Consider the following 24,446-nt stretch of genomic DNA (forward strand, 5'->3'; position numbering starts at 1 on the left):
TAAAAACCTTTATATAACAAACAACAATAACGGAATTACAGTAAGTAGAAATCAGTTAAATGTTCAACAAGCCACAAAAACTAGAAGCGGCCATAGAAATATACACACAGACACACACACATATATATACATATACAAATATATATATATATATATATATATATATATATATATATATAAATCTACAAACAGTTAAATAACCAGTCTTAAGAGAACATAAAGGTTGGGTGCCCGGATAGCACAGTTTGTAGAGCGGGCGTCCATATATAGAGGTGCATGTCATTCCCCCCATCTCTCCCCTTTCACTTCCTCAGCTGTCCTGTTTTTGAAGGCCTAAAAACATGCCCAAAAAGAGAATAAAAATGATGTGATGGAAGAAGCCTGGAAGACTGGAGCTGTAAGGAAGGAGATAATAGCCTCAAAGGAGTTAGTCAAGTAAACTTGTGGAGATGATCATAAAAGACCAGTGCACCTGACTGATTCTTGACTAAAACTATATTTGCCTGATTTCCTTTAGCAGTGGTGGACCAAAAGATTTGTTATTTAACTGAGCTTGAAATAAACATATTAAATTTCTTAAAATCAGCATGAATAATAAAGTGTGGCTATAGTCTCTTCTCCATAGTATCAAAGGAGCCGGAGGGGCAGTCATCAACTATATAGGCCATATTTCATGGTGTCTAGTTCCTTAATGACATATTCCCAAATCCACTCCACTTCCCCATAATCATTATTGCACACCAGAGCATGCTGTACTGTGATCTGACATTTCCTGCACCCTCCCAGCAGGTGCAAGCTACATTGACCCGTGATACTATGGACTTGTTTTGGAGGTCCATAGTATCACAGTTTAGCATAACTGTATTGTTAAACTAAACTGATTGGCTTGCCAATGGTCAGGCTGTAGTCTAGACGGAAAGCTCATGTGTAGTTTATCTAACAGACAGCCGCCTCAAAGTTTCCTAATCCTGCTTGTCATTTGCTGGGTTATATGAGCTGTAATTGTTTTAGCAAACTGAAGATAAACACTTCCCTCTGCTTTTATGTTTTTTATTGGTATTAATTTAAAGCTTTTAAATAGAAAACCACAGTTATTTTGAAGCAGTCACAGGAAGTACTGACATAATCACTAGGGTTAGTGACCACACGGTAACAAAAATGAATTCCCATTCAGACCATTTTTTAGCATGTTTTTGTTAGTGGGGCAGTATCAAATACTCCAAGGGAGGATTGGTATCTTAACCATATGGGACGTCAGCATGTTATCCTTCACTGAGTGTGATGACAGCTAATGCAGTTTAAAATGATGATGAGAATGAAAATGTAATAACACATGGCATTATTTATGTCTGTAATATTTCAATCCAAACTAAACATTGTCCGTGCACATATTTAATCACAACTGTAACATTATTTCTGTCAAAGTCTGACTAATCGAGATTCTGACTATAATTCAGAGAATGTACTCTTGCATTTTATCACATTAAAATGATTTATGTCAGCTTTGCTGCTATTTCTGTTTGTCATTTAGCTTCAATAGCACCTTAGAAATCCATCTTGGTATCATTACTGTGATGTGTGTTCTGTGTCATCAACTTATCTATGTTTCTTCCCCTCTTTTACGGCATTCCATTATGTATGTCAATTACACAAGCAGACAAAATGCTGTTAAATGATGTAGTTAAAAAATACAAAAATTAAAAGAAAAAAATTAGAACCACAGACAACTTATTTCACTTGTGACATGAATGACAGGTGTAGATAAGAAGAATTGTTATTTTTAACCCTCAGAAATAACAAGCATAGTAACTGGAACTGCGGCACAGACAAAAGAGCCTTCCTACAGTTTTGTACACTCAGTGTACTTCCTCAAAGTCATCCCAATGTCCTTATTGGTCAGTGCATTTAAATGCATTTAAAAAAAACAAAAAAACATTATATTCGGGTTAAGGGAATACCCCAATTTCTCTCACGCTATGTAAACACCATAACCCAGGTAACAGACCTAGAGAACTCTGTCAGAACCGGGGTATCCCTGCATGCATGCACCTTAACGAGAGTATGGACAGGATATTCAGCAAATGCCCATGCACTAACTGCCCCTTCCCACTCTGCTGGAGTGGTTTTTGATCCGGAAATAATCCGTCAGCATTGTGAATTGTAGTTGTTGCTATGATACCATACAACAAAGTCTGCAGTCCATCATTACTCCGCGTAGAGGTAGCAGCTGACACTGGGGGGTTTGCTAAACAGATTGTCCATCTCCAAGGCTGTCAACACTGTGTCTCGATAAAAAAGTAAATGAAAAATTTGGTTTACTGACCGATCGGTGTAATTTTGACACAGGTGAAACGGAAGAAAAATCCAGTTGTGCATTGCTACTGGATGGCGCTCTCTCTTTAACAAAGGGTTAAGAATACAATGAATTGCAATGCCTAAGGCCTTTCTCCTAAAACCAAGAAAATAAAGACACTGGTTCACAAAGCTTCATTTGGCCATCACTACCTGCAGGTCAAGTGCAACCGCAACTGGGCAGCATTTGGGCCACAACTGCCTGTTGAATTAGTGGGTGTGAGTAAAGTTTAAGTCGGAGTATTGCACGAATAAAGTATACAATCGTATGCCCCCTTTAAGACTGAGGTCTGGCAACAGGGCTGCATGTAGTATATAGATCACAACCTTCCAGTTTGATTCTGGCGGGAGCAGATGCTAGCTTAGCTCTTCTCACTTATTACCATAAATCTCTGCTATAAACTGTCAAACAAAGACAAGCTGCCGAAATAATAGTCTATAAGTGCGGTGGCTCAGGGGCTAGAGAGGGTTGGGTACAATATGTCACTTTAAGCTGCTATGTACACTTACCAATAGGATTATTAGGAACACCTGTTCAATTTCTCATTTATGCAATTATCTAATCAACCAATCACATGGCAGTAACTTCAATGCATTTAGGGGCATGGTCCTGGTCAAGACAATCTCGTGAACTCCAAACTGAATGTCAGAATGGGAAAGAAAGGTGATTTAAGCAATTTTGAGCGTTGCATGGTTGTTGGTGCCAGACGGGCAGGTCTGAGTATTTCACAATATGCTCAGTTACTGGGATTTTCACGCACAATCATTTCTAGGGTTTATAAAGAATGGTGTGAAAAGGGAAAAACATCCAGTATGTGGCAGTCCTGTGGGTGAAAATGACTCACAACCTTGAGGCGGATGGGCTACAGCAGCAGAAGACCCCACCGGGTGGTAGAGTCAGAATTTGGCGTAAACAGAATGAGAACATGGATCCATCATGCCTTGTTACCACTGTGCAGGCTGGTGGTGGTGGTGTAATGGTGTGGGGGATGTTTTCTTGGCACACATTAGGCCCCTTAGTGCCAATTGGGCATTGTTTAAATGTCACGGCCTACCTGAGCATTGTTTCTGATCATGTTCATCCCTTTATGGCCACCATGTACCCATCCTCTGATGGCTACTTCCAGCAGGATAATGCACCATGTCACAAAGCTCAAATCATTTCAAACTGGTTTCTTGAACATGGCAATGAGTTCACTGTACTGAAATGGCCCCCACAGTCACCAGATCTCAACCCAATAGAGCATCTTTGGGATGTGGGGTAACGGGAGCTTCGTGCCCTGGATGTGCATCCCACAAATCTCTATCAACTGCAAGATGCTATCCTATCAATATGGACCAACATTTCTAAAGAATGCTTTCAGCACCTTGTTGAATCAATGCCACGTAGAATTAAGGCAGTTCTGAAGGCAAAAGGGGGTCAAACACAGTATTAGTATGGTGTTCCAAATAATCCTTTAGGTGAGTGTATCTCTCAATCAAAACACTAACAAAAGTTGGACTTTTTGATGATGTTGTGAGGTAGTATGGGATCATGGGAGTTGTTGTCCTTATTGCTAACACTAGAACCACCAAAACTTTAGTGGTCACCGCCAAGTCTGACACCCAAGAGCTTGTTTGTTCGCGCTGATGGGCATCTACTCTCCATTTCCATGTGTTCCATAAGCAGCCACTACACTACACTACCCATACGCAGCCAAGCTGAAGCAGCTTACTACTATCTCACAACTAACTGCTTAGCAGTGTAAAATTAGCTATTTTCATATGCTATCTACTGCCACCTGATGGAGTAATAGTCTGGTGTGTGTTGTTCACTTCAGTTCAGTCAACAGTCAAAACAAATTATCTGAGGTTTCTGTGGAAAACTCCAGCAAAAATGAAAAAAAACACTGTTTTGGTTCTATCTGATGCTGGTGTGTTTCCCATGTTTTACTAGTTAGTTATAAGACGCCCTTGGTGACCAAATGACATTAAAATTATGTATTTATCTGGGTTTGAACATTGATAGAAACATTTTGGATAATGTTAGTACACGACCAATCAAAATGTATAACATAGGTTTTTAGACATTTATATAGGAAAATATTACATAGTGTTAGTGCTTTCTAAATCCGTTATTAATAACGTCAATGTAAACCCTTTTTTTCAATTTTTTTTATCGGAAGATTAACGTTCTTTTTGGCCTAGCATACTTTGTAGTTTTTTTCACATGCTTTTGCAACAACTAGTAACTAAGAACAACTTAAACACTAAACCAGATCTAGCTAGACCAGAAACAAAACCACAGGCACACCATGCACACTTGTTTGGGGTTGCGAGCCGGCCAAAGAGTAGTATTGTTACGTTTTGAGTGGATGGCGAGTGTGAGACATGGAAACGGATGCCAATAAGATTCTGAATAATAAGTTTACTTTTTTAAAGCTGCAAAAATGGTTCCATTGACAAGACCAAAGTGATCTGTGTGTTTTGTCGTTGTGAACTGAGCTATCATCGCAACACGTCCAGTCTGAAATACCACCTGATGGCCAAGCACACAGCTGATTTATTGATGGATAGTTAAATTATTTGCTCCAAGTGTGAATGCTTACTCCAAGTGAAAATGTTGAAATTGAACACTACAGTAAGTTATTTGCCAATGTTGTTTTTAATAAAAAAACATTTGCACAAAGAAAGACGATCCACTTTTCCATGTTGATAAGAACATTAAAATGATAAAAAATAATGCTACAAAAAGAAATCAAGGGACATTCAGAACAGATAAAAATGTGGATTTAATTGAGACTGATTGCGAGTTAACTATGGAATTAATGTGATTAATCGCGATTAATAATTTTAATTGTTTTACAGGAATACATATTATATCTTCAAATGTAGTTAGTGGTTTATGTTGAAGTAGCCTTGAACACTGAACTCAAGTTGGTCACAATCCAAAATCCAACACCATACTCTAGAGCAGTGATTCTCAAACTGGGATCTGAGGACCATCAGGGGTCCTTAAAGGGGTTCCAGGGGGTCCCCAGCAAAAAGGGGAATTATTTATTTTCACTATACTTTCATCCATCAGTAACACAGATTGTAGGACTATTTTGCTCATGGGTTTCATTCACTTACTGTAATAAAACATCTAAAAGCAAAAATTCTAACAGGTAGAGGACCCTGGGAAAAAGTATTATCAGATGGGGGTCCATGGTCTTTAATTATGCGTGATGAATCAACACTTGCATTTCTAACTTTTCAAATGTATTTGGATACCAATTAGATTTACACACATTATTTCTCCTTTTAAAATGATTTGAAATCATAAAATCTGGGAAATGACAGGTAAACTCATGAATGGCAGGCATGGTTTGCACTTGACTCTTGGGAGTCAAACTTGTGGTGAAAACATTGGTGAAATGCATGTCTTCTAAATGTCTCCTAAACTGCAGGGGGCAAGAGGTCTATCCAGAGAAAGCTTTAGATCTTTTTTCTCCTTTCATCCCTTCGGATGGCACAGATCATCACAGACAAAGCGGAATACACAGAAGGAAACCCTTACAGGATTAGTGCTGTATTAAAGTTCAAAATGATTTAACTGCCAGTTTCAGTCCGTATAATGTACATGAAATGAGAAATGGTGGATGATTAATGGAAGTTTCTGGGTATAGGAGCATCCATGCTCCTGCTGAGCTCCAGTGGGAATAGACATTTTCCCAGTCGGCAGTCTTCTCACCAGTATACTATCTATCATGACTTCTTGGCTTCTTTGCCGCAACTACACTTGCTATTTTTGGATTGTATTTAACTTGTTTTTATTTTTTGTTCATAGAAAAACTCAATACTTTGACATAATGCTATTTTGTTTGGTAGTGTTCATTTACTTTATGTCTTTTTAGTTTTGTGCAGATGTGTGTCTGTGTGTGTGTGTGTGTGTGTGTGTGTGTGTGTGTGTGTGTGTGTGTGTGTGTGTTTATGTGCGTGTGTTGGGATTGCAGGAGAGCCCTTATGTATTCTCAAACCCTTGTTGATGCAATGATGCTGATTGTTTTGTGTCGCTAAGATTATTCAATTGTACTACCAATACAATTATTTACACATTTCTCTTTGTTAAATTGCCTGTTAATTTCCAAGTTTTTTAGTTGAATGACCCCCTGGAAAATGATACATCTCACAGAGCTTATAGTCTGAAATGTTATATAAAATTAATTCTCCTGAGCCTGAGGACTTTTCACTCTACTGATTATCTTTTTTGACAGCTCATTTTATTATATCTTATTTCAATTCCCCAGAGCTTAGAAGGCTTTTGTTCTTCTTTCCATCAGTAGATTTCAAGATGATTTGTCTTGAAAGTTGGACTGATGCAAAAAGGGTGTGAACGCTGCAATTCAAAGGAGACTAATTTGTTCTCATACTCCATATGATAAAAAATCTGTCCTTATAAACCTACACATAACCTTGATCAAAGTCCCTAAATATATAATTATCACAATTTTCAGACTTTTTTGCTTTTTGAGAGGAGGGTAGTTACTTTTTAAAGTAAATTGTACTTCTTGGAGTAGTTTGAATGAAGAATTATATTCACAATTACGTGGGTTTATTTTGGGATTACATATAGTTCTTTTACTCACATCACATATTGTACTACCTTACCTTAATACTTGATTCTGATTAATCCATCCCATTTTACGGTCTGTTATTTAAGTTTAACAAACCACTGCTACAGTAAATGTGCTGTATATATAGCGCTTTTCTAGTCTTAACGAGTACTCAAAGCGCTTTTTACATCATACAGGATACATTCACCATTCACACACTGTGACAGAGGCTGCCATACAAGATGCCACCTGCTCATCAGATAAACACTCACACACATTCACATTTCGATGCACAGCATCAGGGGCAACTTGGGGTTCAGTGTCTTGCCCAAGGACACTTTGACATGAGACTGCAGGGCCAGGGATTGAACCCCCAACCTTCCGATTGACAGATAATCGCTGTACCACTGAGCCACAGCCACCCCAGTAAGTATAACAGACCATTGCCATTGGACGGAACTCTACAGAAGAATATTGGGGTCACATGTGAAAAAATGTACTTGAGTTCTTCTTTTTTGTTATTGTCGGATTTCTGACTTTTATAAAAGTCTAAACCTTTTTTAGTATTAAAAAAAAAAAGTCAGAATTCTGACTTCATCTCAGAATTCTGACTTTTCACACGTGGCCCTGAGTCTCTTCGGTAGAGCTCTGATCATGTACTCTAGGGCAGTGATTCCCAAAGTGGGGGTCGGGACCCACAAGGGGGTCGCAAGTTGATTTCCAGAAATAAAATAAAAATTTTAAAATGATTAGAAATAGCATATGTTAGCCATGATTTTAACACAAGATAAAACTGTTGTTATTTTGTGTTGTCAATATGCTTGTGTTTGGATATGCCTATAGTGCGTGCACGGTTGCGGGCAATGTTTATATACATTTATATACGTTTGCACTGTTACTTTGGGGGTCGTGGGCTGAAAGTTTTGGGAACCCCTGCTCTAGGGGATCAACATTAAATAAATAAACTCACTTTTAAATTTAATATCAGCGGATCACAAAGGGAGAAGGAAACAGGGAGAGCTAAGAGCGCTAATAGCAACAGTGCAAAGAGAGAATTAGTTAGCTCTATGATTCGCTCACTCTCCTAACCTGGCTTCCTGTGCTCATCAGAGGTCACATGAACTGTCCTGACCAGGACACAGGCATTATCAGGCAGTAACCTCTTCTTTAAGTAGCCGTGTACTCATTTCATTCCTTTTGGACTTGATATTTCTGAAAATGTAATTGCAGTCTTTACTAATTACTCAACTGCAAAAGTAATTATTAAAACAATTCCAAAACCTTCATACCCACGAGTCACAACACATGCAGAAAAAAAATAAATTGGACCAGCAGTCAGTCTACAGCTTGGAGATAGCTATCTTATCTCCTGTGACTGCATGCAGCACTCCAAAGTCCCGCCCTTAAAGTGAAGCCTCCATCAAAGCCAGGTGAGTTCTGAGTGTAGACTTACAATTGGAACACACTGCACACATAAGTGTCGCATGGAATAGATACGTGCCTGATTATGCGCCTGGCCATTCATACCGGACGCTCTCTCTTTCTCTCTCTCTTTATCTCCGACAAAAAAGAGACAGGATGAGTGGGGAAAACTGTGGTAATTGTAGCCTAGGCTATGTGGCTGTGTGTGTGTGTGTGTGTGTGTGTGTGTGTGTGTGTGTGTGTGTCAATCTCTCTCTCTTTGTGTGCCTTATTGCGTGTCTTGCTGGCTTGACAAATCCGCTTCTGTAATGCGCAAGTAATAGAGCTTCAAAACTATTGCTGCTTACGCTTGCGGTGTGTTGCGACTGTTAGTCAGCAAGCCTGCTGAGTAAACACGTGTAAATAAAACATCTTTGAAGTTACTGGAAAGAAGATTTCATCTGTTTTGCAGGCCACTTTCCCACACCTCCAGCCCCTGCACAATCAACACATCCTTGTGCAAGAGCCCAGTTCAGACTAAAGCAAGCTCAGATGGAGAACGTTGGTCCGAGGTCAGTACATCAGCAAATTCAACATCTGTTGTTTGTCAAATACAATGTGTTTTTTGGGAAATACAGTTTTAATGTATTGGCAGTAGTTAGATAAAAAAAATGATGCCCATTTTTTTTGTACGGTACATATAAAGCTACAGCCAACAGCCGTTTAGCCTAGCGTAAAGGAAACAAAGTAACAGCTAGGCTGGCTCTGTCCAAAGCTAACAAAATTAGTTTACATGCAGCTCTAAGCTTACTAATTCAGTGTTTCCCATACCTAGGTTCTACTTGTGGCCCTCTCCAGGTAGATTCAGACCCACCCGGGTAGATAAAAATCTGAATTCATTTTTCAATGGTGTATCTTCTTTTACAGCACACGCAGACAAGCTGCCTCCAGGCCCTCCCCCACGTGCACGACAGCAATGTATCAACGCTGCACTTCAGGCTAAGAGCTAGTTAGTAGTAGCATGCTGCTGGTGGTCTTACCGTGTGATTAACTGTACTAATAAAACCATAGAAACACCGCAACCACACCACTGTGAATGATCCCTGAATTTCATTCGTCAGAGATTGGTTGCTAACCCTTTCCGCGGCAGTCTCCTCCGCTCCATATCTTTATAACGGAGCTAACCGCTATTCAGAGCTAATTGTTACTGACCGAGCTAAGTACTTAAGCCCAAATAAGACCCATAATTTAAAAAAAATTGTTTTTTAAACTACAACTCAGAGTTTGAATGACAAAAATATGCACAGAGGAGCTCTTAATGAGTGCAACCGGACATGTATAGTACATAATAGCATGTTTACGATTCACAAAAAAAGGATTAAAACACTTCACAAAACAATGAATAATAATTTACTTCATGGCGCTAGTCTATTGATTCTATTCAATTCAATTCAATTTTATTTATAGTATCAATTCATAACAAGAGTTATCTTGAGACACTTTACAGATAGAGTAGACATTCCAGAATTTACAAGGACCCAACAGTTCTAGTAGTTTCCTCCAGAGCAAGCAATAGTGCGATGATTTGTCTATGATTTAACAGGAGTTAGGAGGAGACAGTGTTGAGATTTGTAATAACGTAACTTTCTTACTCATATTATAGTATGGTATTTCATCTGAACTGTTAAAAAACTGGAGAAAAAAAACAAAGATTTTTGTCATAAATTCAAAATTCAATGAGTCATTTGTTTTATTTGAGCAGAATACTGAAAGCAGCAGAAAGGCAGAACTGAGTACATTTAAAAAATGTGTTTATTCATTGCAATTAATATCATTATCGCGATATTCAACAACGTTAGAGCATATTGCATATTTTCATCATCGTGCAGCCTTAATAACTACACTGAAATTGTGTCAGATGCAGCATAGTGTCGCAATATTTTCATCTGTATCTGTATCATCTTTTATTCTAATTTGTTTAACTAGTGCCCGTTGAAAATGTACCTGTTAGGAACGGGCCAATTGCTTGTCCTGTGGTATTGGTGCTTGTAGAATTTTTCAAAACCAAAATGTATCCCAAAATGACTTACAGAAGGACTCCACTGTATAGCCTACTACTGAATTACAGTGTAGGAAGACATTGGGCTGGGCATACTGTATTTAACTGACCGGGATCGTTGCAGATTCAGAATGTAATGACAAAATATCACAATGAAAATGTGGAGTAATCAGACTCAATGTACTATCCACCTGGCCCGTTATGAGAGTTAATCAGCACCTATCTCCGTTAATCAAGCACTAGAAATCAAGCAAGTAGCCTAGACAATCTCACATTTAGCGCTGGACTGTGTGTGTGTGTGTGTGTGGTGTGTGTGTGTGGTGTGTTGTGTGTGTGTGTGTGTGTGTGGTGTGTGTGTGGTGTGTGTGTGTGGTGTGTGTGGGGTGTGTGCAGAAGAGAGACAGAGAGAGAGAGAAGGGAGAGAAAACATTGTAGTGTCGTCTTTTTTGTAAACAATATTGCATAATATCACAGTTCAATGAGGGCGGCGTTGTCTCGTCTCTCGTGTGACGTCCATTCAAGCAATCCACTTTTGCTCCGGGAAAAGCGAAGAAAAGATTGGTTGTTAATGTTATATCCAGTAATCAAGTAGCGCAAAACAGTCAAAGTCAAAGCCCACGATGCTGTACAGAGCGTCATCAACATTTAAAAAACGTTTGCTGCATTTTTACTGCGGTCACCCCTAGGGGAAAGATTAAATACATTCAATTATTTGATGTTGTGTTGTAGTCTGTTCCCCCGTTAGGTACAATATTGTGATTGTAGTAATTTATTGGCTGTAATAAACTTATTGGCCGGGTTTTAATTTTTTGTGAGGGAGATATACGTTAGAGCCGTAACGCTGGTGATCGATATGTCCGGGCGACGCTTCTGTTCTACCCGTAGTGCAACTATTCCTATGGGTGACGTCGAGCGTCTTAAAAGTCACTCAAAGCATTCCGAAACGGTGGCACTGCATTTAAAAAAATGCTGAACGTCCGAAAGCTAGCCAATGGCCATCTTTATGCAGAGAAATCCGTTGAACGCAACGTGACTATCCAGTAGAAGTAGACAAAAAAGATTCTGCAACAGTTTGGCCTTTTTCTCCCTTAAAATGTTTTCAGAAAAACGTTTCAGTGAACTATTTTTGTAAAATATGATATTTTATGCCGTCTGAGCCGCCATGACAGTAGTTTGAAATTCTCGAGCAGCCGGACCCACGTGACACGTTCTTCCAATCAGCTGCACCACCACGCTTCAGTTGTGTCGCAAAAATGGATCAGCACTTACCATGGTAATAGGCGTAAGTTTTGCTCTTTTTCTTTTAAAAGGAGGGATTTTTTTTAGGATTCAAAGGTTACAACAAGGTAAAAAAAAATATATATATATTTTACACTTTGGTCTTTAGACTTATTCCCACTCCCCCACCCTACCCCAACTGCAGGTCCTAAAAAAAATATATATATATGAATAAACATTTGAATTATTAATCCGTCAAGCAGTTAAGAGGTCCACACACAATGTTTACAATATGGCAACCATTTCCATCTTATCACTTGACCCAGTGTCCATATTATTACAGAACTACAACATGTTTAAAACCTTAGTTATACCATGTTAAGGAACACTTTTACAAAAGATAAACACTGTATTAACGTAATAAGTCATATGTGGTGAAAGTTAGAGGCATTCTTACAACAGTTGTGATGTTCCTGTGTGTTATCTGCTCATGCTCCAGAGAAGTGAAGAAAAGTTAGTTTGGTATATCCACTATTCATGTAACGTTGGATGTAACGTTGGAAGCAGGAAAAAGTCAAAGCCCATACAAGTACATTTTCCACTTGTGGGAAACAACATCCATACAAGAAATTGTGCCCTTATTGGGGGTAATCTAGGTAACTATTACTTGGCCAGGCCACAGATTGTTTTTCTAAACAGAAAATAATTAAAATAACGTTATATATAGGTCTACAACATGTACACCCTAGAGTTGGGCGGTATCCAAATTAAGACTCAGACGGCATCACCAAACTGTTGGCGGGTGCCTACACCATTCAGAAACTGAATACCAAACACAAATACTGAAACACCTCTCCCTTTTCATTAGGTCGGAACCCAAAATGCTGCCAATCTGCAGAAGTCGTTTTCTTCTTCGAGACCAGGTCACTCGGTGCACGACTTGCCATCCCCCCCCGTCTCACTTTCCTCCAAAAATGGGCATTTTTAGGCATTAAATAAATTACATTTGATCCTTGTCTCCAATCCTATCCTTGTCTTTGAAACTGATACCGTTACTATTTTTAAGACCCTGCGCGCAGTTTACCGTATTAGCGCCTAACCCTAGTACATCCTGAGAATATTGTAAATTTAACTGTAAATTTAACATTATATGCTCTTATGCATACTTGGGATGTCATATAATATCCAAAGTTCAGTAGATCAATAAAGATGTTAAAATACAAATATCAGACACTCCTCCTCTTTGGAGTCCTGTTTATCTTTACCTCCCTGAGAAGAAACAGTTTTCTCCAGGAATCCAGCTTTGACTTTCTGGATGCCTCATTAAGCTGATCACAGCGTTTACCCTGGAGGGTTACAGAGGGTACGAGTGGGAAGCAGTAACTTCCTGAAATCTCATCATCATGTTCAAAAGTCGCATGTGGAAGGGAGAAGGGGAATTAGGCCTATGTGGATGAATTGGATCTTCATTTTCTTCACCACCACTTTTATATGTGTATAAGTAATGTGTTATTTATTAAAATTAAATAAAACATCAACATGTGCCCCAAAATTTGTGTCTTGCAAAGCTAAACCAACATAGCTTGATCAAAGCCTGTAAAATGTCTCAGTGATTACAATTTTCTCATTAAATGTTGAGAGTGCATACGACTTCTGTATTCATGCACAGCAGAGGTAACACACAAAATGAGCATTGTTGAAATTAAAATCATGCACTGGGATTATGAGCTGAGTCATGCCGAAACTGTGAAAGAATTCAATCTAAGTGCGAGCGGAATCTCACACTCTTTAAATTTGACACGCTTCATTTGCTAATCGCCTCCCTGTCAAAATGATTCCGGGCTGTTTAAAACTTGTTTTATCATCTTTCACCTATCTATCTCTCTCGCGCACGCTCTATCTCTTTCTCTCTCACACACACTCACTCTAGCTCACTAACGCCACTTTTTAAAGGGCAGACTAACAACTGATCTCTCAGGACTATTTCCATTAATAACCCCTTGGTTTCCCGGCGAGACAGGCTCATAATTAAACTGTGTAAACGCTGCTGCATTTGAGTGAACTAAATAAAAAGGACTAAGCATCTCAGCGGTGCAGTTTTTGCTTACACAAGAAGCTTTGGGCCACTTTTCTTTGTGCCAACATGTTTGGAAGCATTTTAATTACTTTGCACATGGCGTGGAGAGAGATTCCTGAGGAGGTTTGTCTGTTTTTCATTTTAATTTAATGAGGACTTTTATTTAAAGGCAAAGTAGCTTTACTGTTGATTATGGGTTACATGCTGATCACACTAAAGGCTCTTTGGAACAGCCATTTCCAGCCTCTTCAATTATCAGAGGCACCATGATGATTCCCTCTCATTTCATTACTGTAGATTATATTCTGTCAGCACTAGAAATGACTAATATTTCCATCCCATTAAGTCCAAAGCCTATGAGAATGACAGGAAATGATTGATCGGTGCAGTGTGAAAATCACTCTTGCAGACGCAGACATAAGCATCCACAAACTCTCTGACCGACCTGCTGAAACTATTAGGAGACCTCACTGGGCTAATGATGCATGAGAAGTAATTATAAAGGGATCATGGAAATGTGTTTCTTTATCTGACAATCAAGTTCAATTATGACAGACTGCAGCAGGGCTGGGGAAAAAAAACGCCAGCGCTACAACATCAGGAAGTGTCAGTCCGCTGTGTACGAATACATTTCTTATAATATATTTAAAGGTGACCTCTAGCTAACCCCATGGAGGCCAAGTCCTTTGCAGCGGCCTGTGTTTGAATCTGGCCCTTTGCTGCATGTCTTCCCTGTCTATCCACTGTCACTATCTAATAAAGCCCCCCAAAAATTATATATATATATATATATATATATATATATATATATATATATATAGGATTGTGCATGTATACTGGCCTAATCAAATCAGTGTGGCAGTTGGTTTACAAATGAGTTGCCATATGTTCGCTGAGTGCTCGTTTAAAGTGACATGTTAAAGAAATAATTAAAGTCAAAAAGACATTTATTTTCATCACTCTTGTAAAATACCTCTTTGTGTCTGTTTAGAGTGATACAATCTGAGCCAGGGGGCAACTACTAATACTCATACTGAGCTACGATGCTTCACTAATCCTCTCCTTCGAAATCAATATTTGTAAAGGTCAAACAGAGCGGGCATGGAAAATGCAGATTAGCTCGTCAATAACTGACACACTTTCCTACACCCACATGCTACAAGCAGGAATTGAGCAGATGTGAGCGGAGGCAGCTGGAACAGTTTAGGGTTTAGGTTACCTTGGAATAAATAAAAAGTGATGAAAATGTTACATTTCTTTTCTCTTTATAAGTACAGTATGTGCATTCAAAATGCATATTGTGAGGACATTTCTACAAGTACTGTGTATATTTCTACGTGGCCATGATAGCTCAGTTGGTAGACTGGGTGCACATATATAGAGGTTTACTCCTCAACGTAGCGGCCGCAGGTTTGACTTTGACCTGCGGCCCTTTGCTGCATGTCAATCCCCCTATCTGAAACTAAATGGCCCAAAAAATAATCTTAAAAAAAAAAAAAACAGTATATATTTCTATGTCATGTCAGCATACTGTATGTCTAGAGTTACATAGTGTAAATATATACATATATATATATACATATATATGTATATATTTCACGCTGGAAATGGCAAGTTTCAAAGAAAATTTTGTTTGTGCAATTAGGCAGGCCTGCTTGGTTCTTTCGGTGAATAATTGTAAAGATTTACAAAGAATATGTTTACGGCATTTACTCTGTAACTGGGACGTTTTAAATTAACAGTTACACATGGGGCTACGCTGGTATGAGCAGATTACATTTAACCATCATTTAACCAAACAGCTAACTCAAGTAGCGCACGTTACTGTTATGCATGAACCATTGACTTCATTTAATATTTTATGTGCCGTTCTCTTTTGCGGCAAGCAAATATTCCACAAAAACAAGTTTGTTACCGAGACTATTTTGCAGAGCCACTGTCGTGCCACTGAGCTTCACCCAAAAGAATTGTGATTAGTTTAAATAAATGCAAACAAACTAGAGCGATTTTCTCTCCTATCCCAGAATGTATCTGTGGTGTAGCCAGATCTTACTCCACAGCGCTGTGATCTGGCAATGTGAGACTACCCTGAATGACGCACAGAGGCCAGAACCAATAATAATCACAAAGTGTTTGGAAGTGGGGGAAACTGAGGATGAGACAGTCATCCAGGCATCGTTGAGGGCAGATGATATCGCCATAGTGCATTTATGAGGCCTTGTGGGCTCCTTCACACATCTAAAGCTTCATACATATTCAGCAGCCTTATTGGACTGCTGAAATGTGGGAATATCACAAACAAAACACCCAGGATAAGGGTAGAATATACAGGGAGGTATTTTCCTACGTGGTCAGCATGTGTAGTTTCACATTTATTTTTACCAGTTGTTAGAAAAAGTTTCTTTTCATACATTAACAAAATGTCCAATCTGGCAGCAACATCATTTCTGTCATAACTGTGATTTGTTTTAGTTTTTTTTTAACTATGGACAACAATAAAATGTTGAAGACATTTCATATTCCCTGCCAGTCCACAACACCACCTATCCTGCCGCTATTATATCATACAAAGTACACAGTATATAACAACATGTGACCTAAACTTCACTGTTGAACCAATCTCACTATAACACATCAACATTTCGGGAAATTCCCTTTCTTGTTGAGAGTTGGATGTGAAGCTCAGCTCCTGACTGTAGTTTCACATTTAATGTTAAGACATAACAATTTCTTCTCATCTAACTCTCCACCTAAAAGCCAATATTTAGCATATTTCCCAAAATGTTGAACAGGGTTCAAAAACAGTCTCCAGTTACATAAAAAAAGATGACCCAAGTGTACATAAGGGTTGGGAAATGTTTACCTGGAGGGTACAGACCAAAAATACATATGTAACACAATACATTGTCACATTTACAGCAATAGAAAACTAACAGCTTCATTCAACACCTCATCCATTCCAACTGTGGTTTCACAATGGCACAAGTCTTTTTTCTCCCCAATAACTTTATTTTTAAGTTAATTTCTGTACAAGCCTTTTCATCTAAAATCTGTGAGGCTAAAATCAACCGAATACATACATGCTGTGACTATAGCTGACCAAACGGTTCCATCCCCTATTCAATTACTATAGGTTGGAAAAACCATTCTATCTGCCTGGCAACATAAGCAAACCACCCACAACTGACATTTTAGTGAAAATGTTGCTAAATTGTGATTGGTGCACGGAAGTACAGTACAGGACATCAACTTTTTGTTTCAGCTGAGCCCTGCCTGCTTTAAACCAGTGTAGGGAGCACACAGAAAGGCTCAAATACAGAAATCTCTCAAGAGAAATAACTACAACTGTTCAACCTTTTGGTATGATAATGTGGAACCCCATCACTCATTGTAAAATGCTGTTTGAGGTTTTCTGTGCCTTTTATGGTCTGGAAAGGATTCACAATGTCTGTAATTTGATTAATTTTATTTTTTGCATGGCCCTATTAAAACACAGTTTTAACTGTTTCCAGAAGCAAAGGATATTGATAACACAAAATGATGTATCAGCAAATTATAGACATCATGTTGACTTTCATTTTGGATCCACACTCACCTATGTTTTTACAATGCTGCAGGACAACACAGCATATAAAAGTTATTTAAATTACCTAAATGAACTAGAGTCTGTATTACTGTAATCCAATGGTAAACCTGACCAAACACTCTGACACCTTATTTGAGAACCACAGCAGAGTAATAGTGTGAGGAACAAGGTACTGAGAGTCATTTTTGGCGGTTTTCCACTGCGTGGTATCTACTCGACTCGCCTCGACTCTACTCGCCTTTTTTGGTTTTCCATTACGAAAAAAAGTTCCTGGGACCCGCTACCAGGTACTTTTTTTAGTACTACCTCAGTCGAGATTCCAAGCGAGCTGAGGCGATACCAAAAGGTGACGTGGAAACCTGCAGACTGCTGGTTGATCGGATCACTGCGTTGTTAGCAAACAAGAGTGAGGAGTGTGTGTCCAGAACAAACGGGACGTTTAAAAAAAAAATCTAGCCAGACACCGACAGATTATCTACTCTCTGCACTATTCTCACTTTTCAACTGTTCAATATTAAAGGCCATTAGGGGCTTTATGTTGTTTCCAATATTGCACACTGTTATAAAAAAAAAAAAAGACAATTTATCAAAGAAAAGTTTTTATTTCGCTATTCAAGTAGTGCATCAAACCCTCCCGTACATCCCAACCTTCTTCCTCTGCCCCCTGTGACAGTGTCACCACCGGCTCTGCTGTCCCAGATGCATCCCAGTCGTTGTCATAAGCCTCTCCATGACTTTCATAAAGATTATACAAAGCACAGTAGGTCCGAGCCAGAGATCTCACCGGTCGGACATCGCCCACCAGACGGTCTGCGGCGGCGATTTTGCAAAGCGTGAATGCTCTGAAACACAAACAGTACACAGCACACATGTTGGTGTGTAATCGTGGTTGCTAAAGTTCATGGACTTTATTTAACGCTAGCGTATAGTAAATACTGACCGGGGCCCCGAACACATGCAAATGTTAGCTGACGTTACCAAGAAACTTAACTTACCCGTTTGTGTCAGCGAACAACCGTCATATCGACGTCTGAACTCCGTCGGAATTCCCAAACTCTTGTTTTTTATAGCGGTGATTTTGTTGCTTCCTTCAGCTTCTTTAGAAACAAAACATTTCTTCTGGCCGTGGCGAGTAGCCGACGTGCTGTTGTGAGTCGCGTTGAAAATTACATCATCACGCGTAGCTATGGTGACCAGCCACGCTGAGGCGTTACTCATTTTGCATTGGAAAACGGACGCAGGATGAGTCGAGTCGAGTAGAGGCGAGTCAAGGCGAGTCGAGTCGAGCTGTTACCAGCAGTGGAAAAACGCCATTTAACTGATGATGTACTGTAAGGTTACACTGTTCTAAACCCCTCTAATCCTCCTGCAAACCTTCCAAGATAATTGTTGTATGGTCAGCAGCAGAAGCAAATTAACATTTAAAACGTTGATAGGCAAACTTATTATGCAAGGCATCCAAGATAATGGAAAACTGATTAGTGAAGACAGGAAGTGGACAAAGAGCACAGCAGTCAAACAGCACACATCAGACAAACACTCGTCTATATCCTTGATGTTCCACTTCCAGGATTGATCCGTCGCCGCAGGAAAGTCCACAAAATGCATGTATTTTCACCAATGTCTGCTTTTTTTGTGTTGGAATTTTAAACTTTGGTGGATTTCTGAGGACTATGATTAACTGCTCCTCAGATCTCTGCGGGGTAAATCCAGACCGCTAGCTAGACTATCTGTCCAATCTGAGGACTATGGTTACCTGGTCCTCAGGTCTCTGCAGGGTAAATCCAGACAGCTAGCTAGACTATCTGTCCAATCTGAGTTTTTACTTGCACGACTGGTTTAGAGTGACTCCCTGTGGAGTTGAGCGCCGCCCATAACGATTGTGATTGGTTAAAAGACATGGACAATAAACCAGAACATGTTTTTTCTCCCATCCGGGAATGCATGGTCTGGCAAAGTGAGACTTGCCAAATGCTAATGTTAGCATCTCCCCCATGCAGTTAAATACTGCTGTTATTGTCAATGTGGCTGGCTGCTGCACCAGAAGAGGATTATGCTCCGTTTGTGAAGAGAATCCGGCGTTTATATTAGTTTGGTGGCAAGACTAGTGCTGAAAAATACCAGTTTTTGCTTTCTTCCTGAATGTGAGGAATGAGATTATTCAGGGTGAAGTAGATAAAATACACAGAACTTTAAAAAGAATACCAGGCAATTATGATTGGTGACCAATCAATCTGAGAACCGTTTATTTCTTGACCTCATTTGAGAAAAAAAACTTTGACATGGAATACATGATGCTCCTGAAACATGACACCCAAGCCACATACAATAGCTAACTGGATAACTCAACTGGCAGTAATCCTTTCTAGTATTGATAAATTCTTAGATGATTTTGACTTAAATAAGAGAAAGAGGTATTGTACAGTCTGTTGCTTTTAGGAACTGCGATGTATTAGTATTCCACCATCATATTACTACTCCAAAACCTTGCTGAAAGACTACTTTCTCTGAGCAGCAGCAGTTTCCATGAGCTTTCATCACGTTTTCTACATCAGCCCAGGGAAATCACTTTTTTGCAATATGTTGGCTTTTTTATTAAATACAGTCTGTCCCGTTCTACTTAGTTTTTTTTGTGCACAAATTGAAAATGCACATTAAAAAAACGATTACACAAACTATTGAGCACCTAAATGCCCAATACCCAAGCTACACTCAACATCCATTACATACTAATTCATTTGCATTGTACGTTCAATTGCTTTAAAGAACTGTAACATATTTGTTAGAAAATGGCTAATGTTAATGTTCTGCCAGCACACCACACATTATTACTTACACACTTAGCTCCCAGGTCACTCCCCATTCTATTTTCCCTGTGAAGTAACAGGCAGTGCTTGGAGCAGGGGCATTATGTCAAGAGAGGCTGCAGTACACATGCAAAAAGACGGATGCATAAATTAACATGAGTGACACAGCTCTTTGAACTGTAAAACCAGAGACAGCTCTGATCCGGTGTGTAGAAGAGCACTGGCTTTGATGTGTTGAAAAGGTTTAAAGATCAATTATATCTTCTGTCTCTACTGTCACCAAAGGTCTGCTTTAACTTTGGAGTTTAAGATTCAATTAAAAGCCATGTATTCAAATTTAAAGGGACTAGATCAGAGATCACTGTATTAGTGTGAGTTGGATGACCAGTCTCCCAAAAATATTTCAACTGATGGGGAGGGGGGGATAAGGAATAAAGCCTTTAAACATGTCTCCATTTGATTTAAGGAATTACAAACAATGTCCCCAGTAATGCTATTTTTTTTTTACCCTTATCCAGATATTGATATTCATACTGTGAACTACTGCAGCCATTTCCTACTTTTAGCTGTTGCAACAAAATAACCACACAAGCACATTCAATCAAGCACAGCACAACAGGGAATAATCTATGCGAATAAAACTGGAACATTTCTGTAGTTCTAAATGACCTCTATTGGATGGGAAAGAAAAGTTTGCACTTCCTTTATTCCCATCTGTTTTTTTTTACTCGCTGTCGTCACCGTGACCCAAACATGTCACGATGCATTAGACCCTAACTGTGCTAAAACAGAATCCCGATATGCCCAGTCTCCAGGAGGCAACAGGCCGAGTGCTGTATTCAGCATTCACCACACAATAACAAAATGAATATTTGATTTGGATTGGTGCAGTCCACTTCCTGTCTCCTGCAAACACCCTGTACAACAAAGAAGCTCTCCTGTTACCCGTGAACTACTTTAAATAGCACTCCACAGAAACACAGTGACACAGCGCTTGACTCGTTTGACTTCTCAACAGTTGCAAAAGAAAAGTTTACTCAAAGACAAAGTAACGCAAACTTTCAACAAAGTGACACGGTCCTGTAGAATCATAAAAACCTCTGTTTGATGAGACTTTACCTCAACAGCAACCTGCTCTCTAATGTAGCTCAGCATAAATTCTTTCAGGGAGACCTAACTTTTAATCAATTTTCTCTCCTAAATCGAATCACCTGTTCTCCAAAGACTTCATGCATTTTGTTAGGCTGTACAATAAACCTTTGCATATCTGCAAACATGTCTCTCCTAACTGAAATGTAGCGCAGCGTAAATTCTTTCGGGAATACCTAACTTTTAATCAATGCACTCTTCCTAAATTTCATCAGCTGTTGGAGGCATTCTCCTTTCTGCTAAACCAATCAGAACCATCCACAAATCCAAAGGCCAATCACAGCGTCACAAACACACACAAAAAAAAGCAGCCGCCCTTTGCTAATACTTAAGAGTGGACCAGTGTTCATATGAATCCCTTCAACTCCGGTTACTGCAGATGTCTGACAGCATGCAGGAGTGCAGTCAGACTCACTGGTCTTGTAACTCAAAGTGACAGTGAGTGAGAGGCAGCATTTGCAAAGAGGGAAAAAAGTCTACTACCTGACAACACTCAAGACATGAGGGAAGGAAACCAACTGGCTGCTTAACTCAAACCTGTCCTTGAGGTAGCTGATCAGGGTCACTCGTTTGGTTTTTGTGTGTCAAGCTGAATCAGACGGTGGTATACACAGATGTACAACTCCTGGAAACCTTCTGGAAGAAGAATTTATATACATTACATACACGTGTAAATACTAGGTGAAGGGCAAAACATTGGCTCTTCATTGCACTTATGCATCTATATTTTTTCTGTTTAGAGTATGTATATATTGTGTATATATTAGTGTGTATATTTTTGTTTTGGTTGTTTTTGTATGTGTAAGCACATTCGTAGCAACGATGTTTACAAAGAAAAATTCCTCGTATGTGCCCTCATACCTAGCAAATAAAGCTGATTCTGATTCTGATTATGATGCATTTTAATTTTTTTGTGAGGATTTCTATAATTGTTTCCTTTCCCTACAATCAACATCCTTTATTTCTTTTACCACTGACTCACCTAACTATTTGTATCTGTTAATACAGTACCGTTGACAGCAACTAAATCATACCCGTTTGCAGCAGAACAGACAGAAAGCAGAAAATACATGTTATGTACTTCTTGAAATGAAATAAATCTCAGACCAACTGAAATGTGATGTGTATTCTTTTTTGCGTTTTTAGAAATGTCTCATGATACGCTGTCTCTAGAAGGGTATTATTCAACTTTTGTTTTTTTTAAAGAAAGAAAACAAAATCACAATACAAATCGAATTGGCACCAATGTACCGTGAAAGAATCGAATCGGGACAAAAGCATATCGTCCCAGTCCTAATATATAATTAATACAGTCAGGGACATGTCCAAGTATTGACTGAATTTATTATACACAAAGGATTTGTTGTTATTTTTTATACAATGGTCTTAATTGACTTGGGACAGCAAACAAGACTAACAGTCTTAAGTCTTAAGTCTTTTTATATAGTTTTTAGTAAGGCATCTTCCCGGTTCCAATGTTTCCCGCAAAGTCACAGAATGATTAGCGGCAGGTAGACAGCGCTACAGTAACACGGGTCAAAGATTTCTTTGTAACACCGGAAAAGCCTGTGTTAGCATATGCCAGCAGAGCCAAGTAAAAGGAAGAAGGAGATTTCTTTATATAGGTCTGATTGTATTTTAATGTTATTTTAGTTATCGGTTGTAGTTATGGCTGATACTGGGGCAGGACCATCACAGAAAAGAAGGAAATGAAACGAAGAAGAACTAAAAGCTAAAAGGAAAAGTGAAAGGCAACGTGTGATAACGCAAGTCACACTCTTAACAGATGGAGACAATTACGGGATTATAAATGATTTAAAACCGTCCCGGAATTGGCCCTCAGGTATGTAATATGTCTATTTCATTCATAAAATAACTTCTAATTCCTTTTATTCCGTGTTTGTGTTGGCCTACCATTTTATTTTTTTAAACTGTTTCCAGGTGATTTCTTTATGTAGGCTTACAAGTTGCCATCTAGGGATATAACGGTGTGTAAATTTAACCTCACGATTATAGTGACCAAAATTATCACAGTCAGTAGTATTGCAGTATTTTTAAAAGTGTGTTCAATATGTTCAGAAAGCACTGATAGGCCTAGCCAAGCTAAAATAAATTCAAAAAGTGTAACAGTGTTTATTATATAACAAATAATAGGCAATAGGCTTGTAAAAACTATTGAAAACTGGCTACTGAAAAACTGGTCCCAAGAACTTGAACCAGAGATGTCTGACTTTGAGATCCAGGAAGATTTATTCACAACTCCAACATGAAGTTAACTAGGAAGTTGTATTTGACGTTACCTGGGAACTTGGATGTGGTTCTGAAATACAAGCAAATAATAATGCGCCTTAATGAGGATCTGACTTACTATGAACATTATTTACCCAAATTGAATAGTATAGCGACCAGCATATAACAAGACACAATACTAAGAATTACATTCCTCTGCAATAATTAACATTAATGTTGCTCAGTAACACAAACTGAGAATAAGCCACATCTGTTACAGCATACATAACCATAACGGAGCAAACAGTGTAATACACCTTTAATAACCATGTAGCTCTACAGGCTAGTCTGTTTACTGGTGATTGCACCTTGCTAGCAAATTGTCCTACGCTATGCAATAAGATACACAGCAACATCAATGTTATCAAGGCGATAATATCTCACTCTCTCTCTCTTTCTCTCTCTCTCTCTCTCTCTCTTTCCAAATAAGTGTCACGTTGTAACACGGGCTAAACTTCCACATCGTAGCAGAACATTTATTGAAGATAACAAGGCCATAAAACCCATGACAGTATAGCAAGCTATATAATAGTTTTAACTTATGTTCTGGGCTACCCACATCATTTCAACAAGTCTGAAAACGGGAAAGAAAAGAAAAAAGAAGGAAAAATGTCCGCTACATTCACTGCTACATTCTGTCTCCTTCTCCTGTCTGAGCCAAGTGCGTCTGCGTGGCGACTTCAGGAGCCTCGGATGAAGCGGGGAAGGCTTAGAGACAGGGTTTCCTCACTGTGGTGATCGTTACATCCCTATTACCAACTTGCAGCCACTGTTGCCAACTCTTTTCCAATAAATGTAGCGAGTACTAGCTCCAAAAGTTGCCAGATGACGATTAGCATTTTGATGACGACATTGTGCTATCATCTGCATAAAATGTAGTGGTTGTTTTGAATGCCACGAGCGAGAGACCCCGTGCTGTTGACAGGCGGAGCAG

General features: G+C 39.0%; 1 protein-coding gene and 1 long non-coding RNA gene across 2 annotated transcripts in view; both read right to left on the reverse strand.

Annotated features, from left to right (window-relative positions):
- The window catches only part of zmat4a (zinc finger, matrin-type 4a), a 228,527-nt gene that overhangs the window by 166,886 nt on the left and 37,195 nt on the right, over positions 1–24,446 (reverse strand). The gene's annotated exons all lie outside the window — the stretch shown is intronic.
- LOC116689534 (uncharacterized) lies at positions 5,291–23,362 on the reverse strand. The gene is made up of 3 exons (XR_004332020.1): positions 23,352–23,362; positions 14,148–14,151; positions 5,291–5,397 (listed from the first exon to the last, which is right to left on the reverse strand). It is a non-coding gene; the product is annotated as an uncharacterized LOC116689534 (long non-coding RNA).

Source organism: Etheostoma spectabile, chromosome 5, assembly GCF_008692095.1.
Source record: "Etheostoma spectabile isolate EspeVRDwgs_2016 chromosome 5, UIUC_Espe_1.0, whole genome shotgun sequence".
Taxonomy (NCBI): Eukaryota; Metazoa; Chordata; class Actinopteri; order Perciformes; family Percidae; genus Etheostoma; species Etheostoma spectabile.